At 40.8% G+C, this 12,893-nt stretch overlaps 1 long non-coding RNA gene across 2 annotated transcripts in view; it reads right to left on the reverse strand.

The window, feature by feature from the left end:
* LOC115502638 overlaps positions 1-12,893 on the reverse strand; it is a 59,209-nt gene that overhangs the window by 21,369 nt on the left and 24,947 nt on the right. Inside the window, exon 5 of one of the 2 annotated variants that reach the window (XR_003965148.1) lies at positions 12,038-12,078. The exons of the other annotated variant lie outside the window; for it this stretch is intronic. This is a non-coding gene — a long non-coding RNA (uncharacterized LOC115502638). Of the gene's footprint in view, positions 1-12,037; positions 12,079-12,893 lie in introns of those variants that run through there. 2 annotated transcript variants of the gene reach the window in all.

The raw sequence follows: 12,893 nt of genomic DNA on the forward strand, positions 1-12,893 counted from the left end.
CGGGTACTCTGCAACTCTATGCCAAGGGTTCTCTCTTCATCCTCATCCTTCTAAGGAGTCCTCATTCTCCAAAGACTGAAGGAAATTCCATCCCCTTACAGATATCTGCAGTCTTCCATGGCCTTCCCTAATCTGACTTACTTCCTTTTACCTGTTAGCACCTCTCAGGCCATTCTGAAATAAGCATTCATTCATGCAGCAGATATTAGATGCCTACACTAGGACTGTCGTATTCTGTATAATCATGGACTCTGTTCTAGTTGAGGGAGGACAGACATTAAAGAATATAGGGGGCACCTGGCTGGCTTAGTTGGCAGAGCATGTGACTCCTGATCTCGGGGCTGTAAGATCGAGCCCCACATGGGGCACAGAGCTTACTTTGAAACAAAATGGGGCACCTGGGTGGCTCAGTCGGTTAAGCACCTGACTCTTGATTTCGGCTCAGGTCATAATCTCATGGTCGTGAGATCGAGCCTCATGTCAGACTCCATGCTGAGTGTGGAGCCTGCTTGGGGTTCTCTCTGTCCTCTCTTCTGCCCCTTCCCTGCTTGCACATGCATGCTCTCTCTCTCTTTCTCTCAAAAATAAATCAACATTTAAAAAAAAAAGAGTCTAAGTACATGACACTATACGCATAGTAGGTGACAGTAAGTGTCAAAGAGAGAAATAAGAAAGAGAAAGAAGATTGAGAATATCTGAGAAAGTGTAGACTTTCAGGCAGGGTGGCAAGGGTGGGCCTTGCTGAGAAAATAGTACCAGACTTAAGATCTATAGACATGAGAACGGCCGTGTGGGGCAAGGGCATTTGAAATGGAAGGGCAGCTGCAAAGGCACTGGGGCAGGAGCGTGCCTGGTATGTTCCAGGAACAACAAGGAGGCCAGTGTGGCTGGAATAGAGCGAGTGAGGGAAGAGCAGTTGCAGATGAAGTGAGAGGGAAGGAGAGGCCAGGCTCCGGAGCCTTGCAGGCCACTGGCAGGGTGTTGGCACTCATTCTGAGTGAAATGGAAAGCCACTGGAGGGTTTTGAGCAGACATGCATTTTAATAGTGTCTCTCTGGTGGTTGTGTTGAGAGCAGGCTGAAAGGGGACAAGGTCGGGAGGCTATCTATAATCCAAGTGAGAAATGATGGCAGCTTGGATGGAGGGCAGTGGTGACAGCAGTGAGATTCTTGATGTATTTTGATGTTAACTCAGTAGGACTTCCTGACAGATTAGAGATGGGAAGTGAGAGAAAGAGAGGAGTCAGAAATGACACCCAAGTTTTTGTCCTGAGCATCTGGAAGATGGACGCTCTATCGAGATAAGGGTGGAGGGACAGTTTGAAGGAGGGCTATCAGAAGCTCAGTACTGGATATGATAAATCTGAGATGCCTATCCAAGATCTAAGTGAGTAGGTGGATAAATACACAGTTGTGGAGTTCAGGGGAGAGATCTAGCTGGAAACACAAATATGGAAGTCATTAGGGTGTGGATGGTATTTTTTAGGCCACAAATATTGAGTGAAATCATCCAGGGAGTCAAAGCAGCTAAAGAGGTGAGGTCAAAGGACCACGTCCTGGGGCACTCTAACATTTAGAGGTCAAAGAGATGAACAGGAACCAACTGGAGACTAAGAAGGAACAGACAAGGAGGTAAGAAGCAACCCAGAAGCGTTTCAAGGAAGAGGGAGAGATCACTTGTATCAGATGCTTCTGACTGATCAAGTAACAAGAAGACCGAAAATTGACCCATCAGATAAATAGAAGAAATGCTTAATTAAATAGTTGCCTTGTTTTGTTTAGATGTGTATTCACCTTGACTTCTCAACAGATAGCAAGATTGGGAAGAACAGGGATCGGTTCCTGTTGCTATTCTGTACCTGGTTCCCTTCCCCCCACCATGCCTCTCCTTCCCCTCCTCCAGTTGACCACCTCTACCCCTACACCCGACCATTTGCTGGGGTCTGGAGGTTGACTTACCAGCCAAGGGAATCTTGGCCCTGAGCTGAAGCACTAGGACAATCTCTAAGGCAAGTCACTGCTTCCAGATTTGGCGAAGGGAGTAAGATGCCGCTACCACTTTAAAGAGAAGAGGATGAAAGGGATAAACTGAGGGTGGTAGAAGGGGAAGATGGAGACACCGGTATAGAGGGAAAACAAATTTTGCTTTTAAAAAATGCCTGTAGTGGGGCGCCTGGGTGGCGCAGTCGGTTAAGCGTCCGACTTCAGCCAGGTCACGATCTCGCGGTTCGTGAGTTCGAGCCCCGCGTCGGGTTCTGGGCTGATGGCTCGGAGCCTGGAGCCTGTTTCCAATTCTGTGTCTCCCTCTCTCTCTGCCCCTGCCCCATTCGTGCTCTGTCTCTCTCTGTCTCAAAAATAGATAAAACGTTAAAAAAAATTAAAAAAAAATGCCTGTAGCAATTACTGTTGTCACGAAGCAAAGGAATTTATCTTGGGGCTGCATGGCTCCTTGATTTAGACAAAGTCATGAATGAGCCTTTTCCAGTTGGCTCCAACCTGGAGCCTCGACTAGGGTAGGGGTTGAGAATTAAATTCCTCTGCACTGAGTTTTTCCCTGGCAGGTGAGGAAGACAGGCGTGTCAGAGCCTGGGAAATGGGAGAAGAGAGATGGGAGAAAGATGGCTGGCACAGAATTCCCAGAGGTGGGGCGAGGCTGAGGAACCTGTTTTAAGAACAGTGAGGTCTAACACTAATTTCTTTGAGCTTTTTGTTGAAGTAATAGTAGATACAGAGGGAAACGTGGATTTTCACAAACCCACATAACCTGCACTCAAGTCAGGAACCCCAGGAGCCCCCGTCATGTTCTCCTCCAATCATGACTCCACCCAAGGGCAATCACTATCCTGACTTTGAACAGCACAGACTAGTTTTGCCTGTTTTTGTACTTTATACAAATGAGTTGTGCCTTTAGCATCTGACTTCTTTCATTTCACATTGTGTTTGTGAGGGTCATCCATACTGTTGCGTCCAGTCCATCTTACATCCTCACTGCTGTAGACTATTCCATTATGTGATTGTAATGCAATTGATTTATCTCTTCTCCTGTTGATGGGCATAGAAATTGTTTCCATTTGGGGGCCATTGCAAATAGTGCTGCCACAAACGTATTTGGACGTGCCTAGTGTTCACTCCCCCACTCCCAACAGTTTATTTGGAAAATTTTCAAATATAGAAAATAGAAATAGGGGTGCCTGGCTGGCTCAGATCGTGGGGCGTATGCCTCCTGATGTTGTGGGTTGTGAGTTCGAGCCCCACGTTGGGTGGAGAGATTAAAAATAAAATCTTTTAAAAAAAAGAAAGTTGAAATAATTGTATAGTGAACATCCTCTATATGAATCACTTATATTATAAATTAATATTGTACTAAAAAGTTAATATTGTACTATATTTGCTCTGTCATGTATCTATCCCTTTACCCATCCATGAAGCCATCATTTGCCTCCCCTTTTGATGCATTTCAGTGTAAGGTGCACTTTCCCTAGCGTTATACTTTACCCAAAAACATTTCAGTATATATATATCACTGACAAAAGTTACTATTTATTCTTTGAGGGAAAACTGTACACAAAGTAAAATGCATTCATGTTAACAGTATTCTTATTCAATGAGTTTTTCAAATGCATGCATCTGTATAACCCAAATGTCTATCAAAATATAAAATATTATTATCATCCAGAAAGTTCCCTGTGCCCCTTCCCAGTCAATGTCCTCCCCGCACAACCATAGTGTTCTCATCGTTTTTTTTTTTTTTTTACCATAGATGAGTTTTGCCTGCTTTAGAACTTCATGTAAATGCAATCATACAATATGTACTCTCTTGTCTAAAGCTTCTTTCATTCAGCATAATATTTTTGAAATTCATTCATGGTGTTGCATAAGTAGTTTGTTCCTTTTTATTGCATGAATATACCACAATTTGTACATCTTCCTGTTGACTGACATCTGGGATGTTTCCAGTTGGGGCTTTATGAAGAAAAATACTATTACCATTCTTATACTAGTCTTTTTGGAGACATACGCTTTCATTTCTCTTGGGTAAATACCTAAAACCAAAATTGCTGGGTCATAGGGGTATGTTTAGTTTCATACAAAACTGCCAGACCTTTATTTCAAAGTGCTTACATGTTTTTACACTTCCAGTAACAAAATAAGAAAGTTAATATTGTTCAATCCCCTTGCTAACGTTTAGTATTGTCAGTCTTTTTAATTTAAGTTATTCTGGTGGGTATGTAGCAGTACCTCATTTTACATTTGTTTTAATTTGCACTCTTTCTGATAATTAATGATATTGAGCACGTTTTCAAGCACCCACTGGCCATTCATCTATCTTCCCTTGTGAAGTGTCTGCTCAAATTGTAGCCATTGTTTTATTGGGTTGTTTGTCTTTTTTGCTCTTGAAGTATAGGTGTCCTAAAGTCCTAAAGGCCAATGCTTTGTCAGATAAATGCTTTCTTTACAAATAATGTCTCCCAGTCTATGGCCTGCCTATTCATTTTCTTGAATGTCTAAAAAAAAATCTTTGCTTATCACCAGGTCATGAAGACGCTCTCCTAGGTTTTCTTATAGGAGTTTTATCATGTTAGTTACTACACTTAGCTCTATGATCCACCTCAAATTCATTTTTTTTTAATTTTTTTAACGTTTATTTATTTTTGAGACAGAGAGAGACAGAGCATGAATGGGGGAGGGTCAGAGAGAGAGGGAGACACAGAATCTGAAACAGGCTCCAGGCTCTGAGCCATCAGCACAGAGCCCGACGCGGGGCTCGAACTCACGAACCGCGAGATCGTGACCTGAGCCGAAGTCGGCCACTTAACCGACTGAGCCACCCAGGCGCCCCTTTTTCTTTTTTTTTTTTTTTAATTTTTTTAACGTGTATTTATTTTTGAGACAGAGAGAGACAGAGCATGAATGGGGGAGGGTCAGAGAGAGAGGGAGACACAGAATCTCAAATTCATTTTTGTATATAGTACAAGATAATGTTGTAAGGGATATCCAGCTGTTTAGCATCATTTATTGCAAAGACTTTCCTTTCCTATTAGATTGCTTTGGTACCTGCCAAAAATTGAATGGCCACTTAAGTGTATTTTTGAACTCTTTATTCTATTCCATTAACCTAATGGTTATCCTTATGATAGAATCATGCTGTCTTTTTTAAGTTTATTTATTTATTTTGAGGGGGGTGGGTGGGGGCAGAGAGAGGGAGAGAGGATCCCAAGCAGGCTCTGCACTGTCAGCGTGAAGATCAACACAGGGCTCAAACCCATGAACCCATGAGATCATGACCTGAGCTGAAACCGAGTCGGACGCTCAACCAACTGAGCTACCCAGGCGCCCTGCGTACTGTCCGATTACTGTAGCTTCAAGGTAAATCCTGAAATAGGATGAGTTCTACACTTTTTTTTTCTTTCAGTATTGCTTTGGATATTCCAGGTCCTCCACATAAATTTTAGAATCAATTTGTCATTTAAAAAAGAAGGTGGCTAGGATTATGAAGGAGACTTTGTTAAATCTACATACCAATACACTGGAATTGACTAATAATACCGAGTTTTCCAAGCTATGACATGGCATATTCCTGCATTTATTAGGTCTTACTGAATTTCTCTCAGCAATGATTGGCAGTTTTCAGTGTACAGGACTTGTCTTCTGTTAAATGTATCCCTAAGCAGTGCATGTTTTTGTTTGTTTTTTATTTGAGAGAGAGTGAGACAGAGAGAGCACAAAAGGGGAGAGGAGCAGAGAGAGGATCCTAAGCAGGTTCCGTACTATCAGCGCAGAGCCCCATGTGGGGTTTGGTCCCACAAACCATGAGATCATAACCTAAGCCAAAATCAAGAGTCATACACTCAACCAACTGAGCCACCCAGGTGCCCCTGTTTTTTTGATACTATTGTAAGTGGAATTTTTTTTTCCACCTATATGCTGCTGATATACAAAAATACAACTGATTTTTAAAAAAATAGCCCTGTATCGTGTGAAGTTGCTGATTCTGGTTATTAGTTCTGTTGTAGATCTCTTAGTGGTTTTTTTTTTTTTTTTAAAGTAATCTCTACACCCAACATGGGGCTTAAACTTACAACCCCAAGATCAAGAGTCACAGGTTCTACCAACGGAGCCAGCCAGGCACCCCCCTTGGTATTTCCATATAAACAATCATGTCATGTACAAATAGAGTACTTTTTACTTTCCAATCTTTATGTCTCTCGTGCTACTGCACTGACTAGGATCTCCAGTACAATGTTGAATACCAAAGGTGAGAGTATACTTGCCTTGTTCCTAAGCTTGGGGGGGAAGCATTCAATATTTCACCATTAAATATGATGTTGGCTCTAGATTTTTCACAGATATGCTTTTTCACATTGAGAAACTTTTTTTCTATTCCTAACTTGCTGAGAGCTTTGTCATGAATAGATGTCGGAAACGTATAAAGTTTTTTCTACCAGCGATTATCTTTTTTTCCTTCTTTTTGTTAATATGGTGCATTACATTGATTTTCCAATGTTAGACCAGTTTTGCATTCCTAAGAGAAATCCCATAGGTTATGATGTATTTTTATATACCATCAGATTTTATTTGCTGACATTTTATTATGAATTTTTGCATCTATGTTCATGAGAGATATTGGTTTTTAACTTCCTTCCTTTGTCCCTCCCTCTCCGTCTTTCTTTTTTCTTTTCTAATGTCTTTCAAGTTTTGGTATCAGGGTTACACTGGCCTCACAAAACAAATTGGAAAGCATTCCTTTATTTTCTGGAAGAGTTTTTGTAGCATTGGTAATACTTTTCTTAAATAGTTAATAGAATTCATGAATAGACCATCTGGGCCCAGAGTTTCCTTTGCAAGAAGTTCTTGCTAATGCATTGTTTATTTACTAGCTAAAGGGACATTCAGGGGGTGCCTGGGTGGCTCCGTCAGTTAAGTGTCCAACTTCAGCTCAGGTCATGATCTCATGGTTCATGGGTTCGAACCCCACGTCAGGCTCTGTGCTGACAGCTCAGAGCCTGGAGCCTGCTTCAGATTCTGTGTCTCTCCCTGTCTCTCTGCCCTTCTCCAATTCGTGCTCTGTCTTTCTCTCAAAAATAAATAAACATTAAAAAATTATTTTAATAAAATAAAATAAAGGGACATTCAGATTTTCTATTTTATCTTATATCAGTTTTGGAAGGTGTAATTTTCAAGGAATTTGTCCATTTCCTCTACATTGTCTAATTTATTGGCATAGACTTGTTTATGACATCCTTTTAATAGCTTTTTAATATCTTTAGCACAGTGATATGCCTTCTTTTGCTCCTGATATTGGTAGTCTGTCTTCTCTCTTTTACTGGGGGGCAGGGGGAAGGTGGTCAGTCTGGCTAGGGGTTAATCAATTTTGTTACCTTCTCAAATAACCAACTTTTGGCTTTGCTAAATTTATTATTTATCTGCTTTCTATTTTATAATTTCTGTTCTTCTCTGTATCATTTCCTTCCTATCATTTACTTTAGGTTTACTTTGCTCTTCTTTTTCTAGCTTCCAAAAGTGAAACTTAGGCCTTTTTCTCCCAATATTAGGTTTTACAGCTATAAATACATCTCTAAGAACTGCTTTGTTTCATCTTGCAAAGTTTGGTATGTTTTATTTTTATTATCATTCAAATCAAAATATTTTCTAATATTCTCTGGGATTTCTTAGACTTTTTGTTATGTAGAACTGTGCTGTTTAATTTCCAAATATTTGGGGTTTTCTACATACATTGTTATTGATTTGGAATTTAACCCCATGGTCGTCAGATAACATACTCTATATGATTTTAGCCCTTTTGAATTTATTGAGATTTGTTTTATGGCCCAGAATGTGATTTACCTTGGTGAATATATCAAGGGCACTTAAACTTGAAAATAATCTGTATTCTGGTGGGTACTTTGTTCCATAAATATTTATTAGATTGAGGTGGTTCAAAGTGTTGTTTGAATCTTTTATGTATTTACTGATTTTTGTCTAGTTGTTTTTTATAATTGCTGAGAGAGTGGTGTTAAAATGTCCAACTACAATAGTGTATTTGTGTATTTCTCCCTTTATTTCTGTCATTCTGTTAGTTTTTCCTGCATGTATTTTGAAACTCTGTAATGTATGCTTATTATACCTTCCTGGTGATATTTATTATTATGAGGTTTCTTTTTTAATCTCTGATGATAGTCTCCATCTTAATACTTCATTTTATATTAATTTAGCCACTTCAACTTTCTTATCCTTACTGTCTGCATAATACATCTTTTCTCATCTGCTTCCTATCAACGTCTTTTATGTGTCCCTCATAGACAGTATTGTTGGGCCGTGCTTTTCTATCTGGCAGATTCTGCCTTTTAATTGAAGTGATTTAGACTAGTAACCTTAATGTAATTACTGATATGGTTGAATGTTGGTCTACCATTTTACTATTTTTTTTCCTCTTTATCTCCTGTTGTTGTTGTTGTTGTTTCCTCTGTTCCTCCTCTCTTGCCTTCTTTTTGGGCTAATTGAATATTTATTAGAAATCTACCCTCATTTATCAATTAGCTTTTTTGTTATACTTCTTTGCATTTTTAAGAAGTGATCACCATAGAAACATAATATATATCCATAACATTTCAGTCTATTTAGAATTAATATTGTGCCACTTCATGCAAAATATGTATTAAGTGTTACATCTATGTAAGTTAAAAACCTCACAATACAATGTTAAAATGTTTGTTTTGGGGGCACCTGGGCGTCTGACTCTTGATTTTGATTCAGGTCATGTTCTCAGGTTTTGTGAGTTCAAACACTGCATGGGGCTCTGTACTGACAGCATAGAGCCTGCTTGGGATTCTCAGTCTCCCTCTCTCTCTGCTCCCCACTCTCAAAACTAATAAATAAACTTAAAAATAATGTGTCTAAATTCTATTTTTTTTTTCAACGTTTATTTATTTTGGGACAGAGAGAGACAGAGCATGAACGGGGGAGGGGCAGAGAGAGAGGGAGACACAGAATCGGAAACAGGCTCCAGGCTCCGAGCCATCAGCCCAGAGCCTGACGCGGGGCTCGAACTCCCGGACCGCGAGATTGTGACCTGGCTGAAGTCGGATGCTTAACCGACTGCGCCACCCAGGCGCCCCTAAATTCTATTTTTAAAAAAATGTTTGCTTTGGGGCACCTGAGTGGCTCAGTCAGTTGGGCATCCGACTCTTGATTTTGGCACAGGTCATGATCTCATGGATTGAGCCCCCACATCAGCACTGTCAGCACTGAGCCTGCTTGGGGTTCTCTCTCCTTCTCTCTCTGCCCCTCCCCTGCATGCCCACGAGCTCTCACCAGAAAGAGAGAGAGAGAGAGAGAGAGAGAGAGAGAGAGAGAGAGAGAAAGTGAAGCTTTAAAAATGTTTGCTTTAAACATTTATAAGTATTTTAAGAAATGGAGAGGAAAGTGATTTCTTATATTTATTCTTTTTTTAATTTGCAAGTGTTTATTCATTTTTGAGAGATAGAGACAGAATGCGAGTGGGGGATGGGCAGAGAGAGAGGGAGACACAGAATCTGAAGCAGGCTCCACGCTCTGAGCTGTCAGCAGAGAACCTGATGTGGGGTTTGAACCCATGGACTGTGAGATCATGACCTGAGTTGAAGTCATACACTCAACCGACTGAGCCACCCAGGCGCCCCTTACATTTATTCTTATATTTACTATCTCTGGTGCTTTTCATTATTCCTGAAGATCCAAATTTCGACCTGGTATCATTTCCTTTCACTCTGAAAAAACTTCCTTTAGCATTTCCTACAGTGCAGATCTGTTGTCTATGAATTCTCCTAGGTTTTGTTTACCCATAAATGTCTTTATTTAATTTTAAATGGTTTCCTGTCCAGGACTATGCTGTAGTGCCCTTGTGTTTCCCACAAGACTTCAGGAAAGGCTGTTTCACAAAGAGCCTGGTTACTGGGGTCTTGGGGAGCATGGGGAGAAAAGCATCTGCGGGGGTAAAAAGCCTCACAGCTAGAGGGGCAAGACGGAGAATCACAGCAGCAGAAATTGAGAACAGAGATGACGCAAACTATCCTTCTCTCATCGTGGAGCACCCCAACGTTTACGCAAGCCTCCAAGCCTCTCGTGTGTCTGTTAGAGGAAGAGTAACCCCAGAAACACGGAGCATGTGAGGACATTCAGGTTACACAAAAGCCAAGTTTAATTCAACTTGACAAGTATTATTAAGTGTGTGATGTGTACTTTCAGTTCTTTGGGCCTTCATTAGGACTCTTCAGAAATCTTACTTTTCAGCTGGGGAATGTGCAAACTCAGCAGAAAGACTCCCTTCCCATTGGCCTGTGGGCTCAGCTGACTCCATGACTCTACCTGGGAAGTTGCTCACTAGCCAGAGGCCGCCAGATGTGCCCCATAAACTGGTGAGCGTGTCACAACAGAGAGGGTTGAAAAAAGCTTCCTCTCACCACCAGTGACACTAGGGAAAGAACTTTTCCTGAGACGTATGTCACTCAGCTCCCCAAAGCCAAGCGTGCCTGGGGCGCGGGGTGTGGGAACTTCTTTCTAGCTCTCCCTGGGAAAGATTCAGGCCCAGTGCAGGCCAGGGCCGGGGTGAGACAGGAGACGCACTCGCCTCCTGTGTGAAATTGAAGAGGCCGCCCCAAATCTCAGAAATCAAGATAAATACTATTTTACTGCCACGTTTTTCTTTTCTTTTTAAAATTTTTCAAGTATGAAATTTATTGTCAAATAGGTTCCATACAACACCCAGTGCTCATCCCAACAGGTGCCCTCCTCAATGCCCATCACCCACTTTCCCCTCCCTCCCACCCCCTATCAACCCTCAGTTTATTCTCAGTTTTTAAGAGTCTCCTATGGTTTGCCTCCTTCCCTCTCTGTAACTCCCCACCCCCCTTCTCCTCCTCCCTGGTCTTCTGTTAAGTTTCTCAGGATCCACATATGAGTGAAAATATATGGTACCTGTCTTTCTCTGTATGACTTATTTCACTTAGCACAACACTCTCCAGTTCCATCCACATTGCTACAAAGGGCCATATTTCATTCTTTCCCATTGCCATGTAGTACTCCATTGTGTATATAAACCACAATTTCTTTATCCGTTCATGAGTTGATGGACATTTAGGCTCTTTCTGTAATTTGGCTATTGTTGAGAGTGCTGCTATGAACATTGGGGTACAGGTGCCCCTATGCATCAGTACTCCTGTATCCCTTGGGTAAATTCCTAGCAGTGCTATTGCTGGGTCAAAGGGTAGATCTATTTGTAATTTTTTGAGGAACCTCCACACTGTTTTCCAAAGTGGCTGCACCTGTTTGCATTACCACCAACAGTGCAAGAGGGTTCCCGTTTCTCCACATCCTCGCCAGCATCTATAGTCTCCTGATTTGTTCATTTTGGCCACTCTGACTGGCATGAGGTGATATCTCAGTGTGGTTTTGATTTGTATTTCCCTGATGAGGAGCGATGTTGAGCATCTTTTCATGTGCCTGTTGGCCATCTGGATGTCTTCTTTAGAGAAGTATCTATTCATGTCTTCTGCCCATTTCTTCACTGGATTATTTGTTTTTCCGGTGTGGAGTTTGGTGAGTTCTTTATAGATTTTGGATACTAGCCCTTTATCTGATGTCATTTGCAAATATCTTTTCCTATTCCATCGGTTGCCTTTTAGTTCTGTTGATTGTTTCCTTTGCAGTGCAGAAGCTTTTTATCTTCATGAGGTCCTAATAGTTCATTTTTGCTTTTAATTCCCTTGCCTTTGGAGATGTGTCAAGTAAGAAATTGCTGCGGCTGAGGTCAGAGAGGTTTTTTCCTGCTTTCTCCTCTAGGGTTTTGATAGTTTCCTATCTCACATTCAGGTCCTTTATCCATTTTGAGTTTATTTTTGTGAATGGTGTGAGAAGGTGGTCTAGTTTCATCCTTCTGCATGTTGCTATCCAGTTCTCCCAGCACCATTTGTTAAAGAGACTGTCTTTTTTCCATTGGATATTCTTTCCTGCTTTGTCAAAGATTAGTTGGCCATACTTTTGTGGGTCCAATTCTGGAGTCTCTATTCTATTCCACTGGTCTATGTGTCTGTTTTTGTGCCAACTGCCATATTTTTATTTACAAAAAACAAAACAAAACAAAATTAAGGCGAAAAAGCTCTACGATGAACCAAATATTAAAATTTTCAATAAGTCAGTGCAACTCTGCAATTGTATAATTCATATCACTTGCCCTCTCCTGGTCCCACCCATGCTGGGACCTACCTTCACTTAAAATATTGGTGTTTTGTTCATCATGGATCTTTTTGCATTAATTTTGGTTTAAAAAAATATTCCATTAAAATGACATTTTTCTTGATTACTGTGGTTTTGGGCGCTCTCTCAAATTTTGCACTTGCTTTACCCTGGTACCAGCCCTGAACATCTTTAAGAACCTCTTTAAAATCTCCCCTGCCACTCTTCCAGCCCATCAAAAGAAATCCCCAACATACCTTGATGATAGAAAGGCATTTTTTACATACATAAATGTAAAAAGCTTACTGGAGACACTAATAACAGCCAAAAGAAGGATTTGCGTAAACTCCTGGCACAGTTCATTCGGCAGATTTATAAACAGGAGTTCTAACAGACTTCTAGATCCCAGAGTAAACATTCATCAATTAAAATGACCTTAAATTTCTTCACTTGAACATAAGAGACTAAGAACTAAGGCTGAAAAAAGTAAGAATTTGAGTTTATTTTGTTACATTGGTGATATAATACACATGAATGTATTTGTTATGTATTCATGATTTCATTTGGATGGAATAATTAAATCTCAGCTCTGATACTTTTGGTAGGGTATGGTCAGCATGGGTGCCATTCATAAAATACTGAATCCATTTTACTCAGTCCCATTGCATGCCAGTAGAGGCAACG

The sequence above is a fragment of the Lynx canadensis genome, chromosome E2 (genome assembly GCF_007474595.2).
Source record: "Lynx canadensis isolate LIC74 chromosome E2, mLynCan4.pri.v2, whole genome shotgun sequence".
Classification (NCBI taxonomy): Eukaryota; Metazoa; Chordata; class Mammalia; order Carnivora; family Felidae; genus Lynx; species Lynx canadensis.